This window comes from Vulpes lagopus, chromosome 7, assembly GCF_018345385.1.
Source record: "Vulpes lagopus strain Blue_001 chromosome 7, ASM1834538v1, whole genome shotgun sequence".
NCBI classification, from domain to species: domain Eukaryota; kingdom Metazoa; phylum Chordata; class Mammalia; order Carnivora; family Canidae; genus Vulpes; species Vulpes lagopus.
Window position 1 is genome coordinate 123,850,498 of NC_054830.1, and position 3,149 is coordinate 123,853,646.

The window sequence follows — 3,149 nt, forward strand, 5'->3', positions numbered from 1 at the left end:
TAACTCTGGCCTTTCCCCCTTGTCTTCCTAAGTTGTGTGAAAGGTCTACACTTGAAGGCCTGTTTCCTCTGTCCTACTTGACTCTTGAACCTTTTTACAATTGCTTTTATTCATTTATTGAAACTCTTCTCTTCATGGTGATCACTGGTTTTCAAATACCCTCATGCAAGCTAATTTCATATTTTAAGTTTTTTTTTGTATAAAACTGTATCTTCTTTATTTTGCATACTTTAATCTCAGAACAAAATAAACACCACAATACATATCCAAACCCCTTGTCAAATGTCATGAGGGCTAGGGCTTAAGGCCCTTCTTTCCTGCCTCGAACAAAGACAGGAGGGGAAAAAATAATCCACTAGACATCAGCAAAGGGAACCAGGTGAACTGGAGCCACTCAGGGCTGCTGGGGAGCCATGGGGACACTATACAGAGGGCACAAGGTCTGCAAGGAGAAATTAATTGACTTCTTCCATGCGAGAGGCATTCTCATCACCCTCAAGTGGAAGGATCTCATCAGGAACAGCAGCACTGGGTTCCTCTGCTGTCACTTGATCTTCATCAATGCCCAGGCCTAGCTTGATCATGCTGTAAATGCGGTTGGAGTGAGTCTGGGGATCCTCCAGTGAGAAGCCAGAGGAGAGCAGAGCTGTTTCAAACAGCAGCACCACCAGGTCCTTGACAGCCTTGTCGTTTTTGTCTGCCTCTGCCTTCTGCCACAGCGTCTCCACAATGGGGTGGCCAGGGTTGATCTCCAGGTGATTTTTGGCCACCATATAGCCCACTGTAGAGTTGTCCCGGAGTGCCTAGGCTTTCATGATCCGCTCCATGTTGGCAGTCCAGCCGTAGGTGCTTGTCACAATGCAGCAGGGTGAAGAAACCAGCCTGTTGGAGATGGTCACCATTTCAACCTTCTTATCCAAGATTTCCTTCATGAGTTTGCAAAGATTCTCGAACTTGGCCTTGCTCTCCTCCATTTTCTTCTTCTCCTCTTCATCCTCAGGCAACTCCAGGCCCTCCTTGGTAACTGAGACCAGACTCTTCCCATCAAACTCCTTGAGCTGCTGCACACAGTACTCATCGATAGGCTCTGTCATATACACTACCTCGAAGCCCCATTTCTGCACTCGCTCCACAAAAGTAGAGTTGGCAACCTGCTCTTTGCTCTCACCGGTGATGTAATAGATGGACTTCTAAGTCTCCTTCATATGGGACACATACTCTGAAAAAGAAGTCATCTCATCTCCAGACTGGGAAGTGTGGTAACACAGCAGCTCAGAAAGGCGGCGCTGGTTAGTGGAATCTTCATGGATTCCAAGCTTTAGGTTTTTAGAGAACGCCTCACAGAATTTTTTTTTTAATTTTTATAAAATTTTTATTTATTTATGATAGTCACACAGAGAGAGAGGCAGAGACACAGGCAGAGGGAGAAGCAGGCTCCATGCACCGGGAGCCCGACGTGGGATTCAATCCCGGATCTCCAGGATCGTGCCCTGGGCCAAAGGCAGGCGCTAAACCGCTGCACCACCCAGGGATCCCTCTCACAGAATTTCTTATAGTTCTCCTTGTCTTCTGCCAATTCAGAGAAGAGCTCAAGGCACTTCTTCACAATATTTTTGCGAATGACCTTCAAGATTTTGCTCTGCTGGTGCATTTCTCGGGAGATGTTCAGGGGCAGGTCCTCAGAGTCAACCACACCACGGATGAAGTTGAGATACTCTGGTATCAATTCATCATAGCTGTCCATGATGAACACATGGTGGACATAGAGTTTTATGTTCTTTTTCTTCTTGTTCGCAAAGAGGTCAAAAGGAGCCCAATGAGGGACGAACAGCAATACCCTGAATTCCAGCTGACCTTCTACAGAGAAGTGCTTGACTGCCAGGTGATCTTCCCAGTCATTAGTAAGGCTCTTGTAAAACTCTCCATATTCCTCCTGGGTGATGTCATCAGGGTTCCTGGTCCAAACGGGCTTGGTCTTGTTCAGTTCTTCTTGATCAATGTATTTTTCCTTAATCTTCTTCGTCTTTTTTTTTCTTGTCCTTCCCACTATCATCCTCCTCATCTGAACCCACATCTTCAGTCTTGGGTTTCTCCTCATCATCTTTATCTTCTTCCTCTTTCTCCCCTTTCTCCTCCTCTGCCTCATCATCACTAATTTCTTTCTCTCATTCCTTCTCCAAATAAAGGATGATGGGATAACCTATGAACTTGGAGTGCTTCTTCACCACTTCTTTGACACGTCTCTCCTCTAAATATTCTGTTTGGTCTTCTTTAATATGGAGGATCATTTTGGTACCCTGGCCAATGGGCCCACCATGGTCTGCACGTACAGTGAAAGAGCCCCCAGCAGAAGACTCCCACGCATACTGTTCATCATCATTGTGCTTTGTGATAACCACTTTCTCTGCCACCAGATAAGCAGAATAAAAGCCAACACCAAACTGTCCAATCATGGAGATGTCTGCACCAGTCTGAAGAGCCTCCGTGAATGCTTCAGTGCCAGACTTGGCAATGGTTCCCAAGTTATTTATGAGATCAGCTTTGGTCATACCAATGCCTGTGTCCACCAGAGTCAGGGTGCATTCCTGGGGGTTAGGGATGATGTCAATTTTCAGCTCTTTACCGCTGTCCAACTTGGAAAAGTCTGTCAGGCTTTCATAGCGAATCTTGTCCAAGGCATCAGAAGCATTACTGATCAACTCTCAAAGAAAAATGTCCTTGTTAGAAGAGAAAGTATTGATGATGAGGGACATGAGCTGGGCAATTTCTGCCTGGAAGGCAAAAGTCTCCACCTCCTCCTCTCCATGGTGCACTTCCTCAGGCATCTTAAAGGAGAAGAGCTGCAAGCACTACAGACCACGGTGGGCAGGGGCTGCGTCCGGCTACAATGCTGCACCAAGGTTGCGTGGGGGTGACTCAAGAGAGTTTAAGATGTTATTTTTAAGTAATCTCTACACCCAGTGTGGGGCTTGAATCCACACCCTGAAATCAAGAGTCATAGACTCCATGACTAAGCTATTCAGGCACCCCTAATTTCATTCTTTATCCACTCTGAATATCATCTTTTATCCTTTTCTTTCTGTCCATCCATCTATTCATCCATACAACCATCCATCCACCCACCCATCTACCTATTCATCCATCCTTCC

The 3,149-nt window shown here is 46.0% G+C and overlaps 1 pseudogene; it reads right to left on the bottom strand.

The window, feature by feature from the left end:
• Positions 1-383: 383 nt before the first annotated feature.
• LOC121495643 lies at positions 384-2,929 on the bottom strand (annotated as a pseudogene).
• Positions 2,930-3,149: the final 220 nt, after the last annotated feature.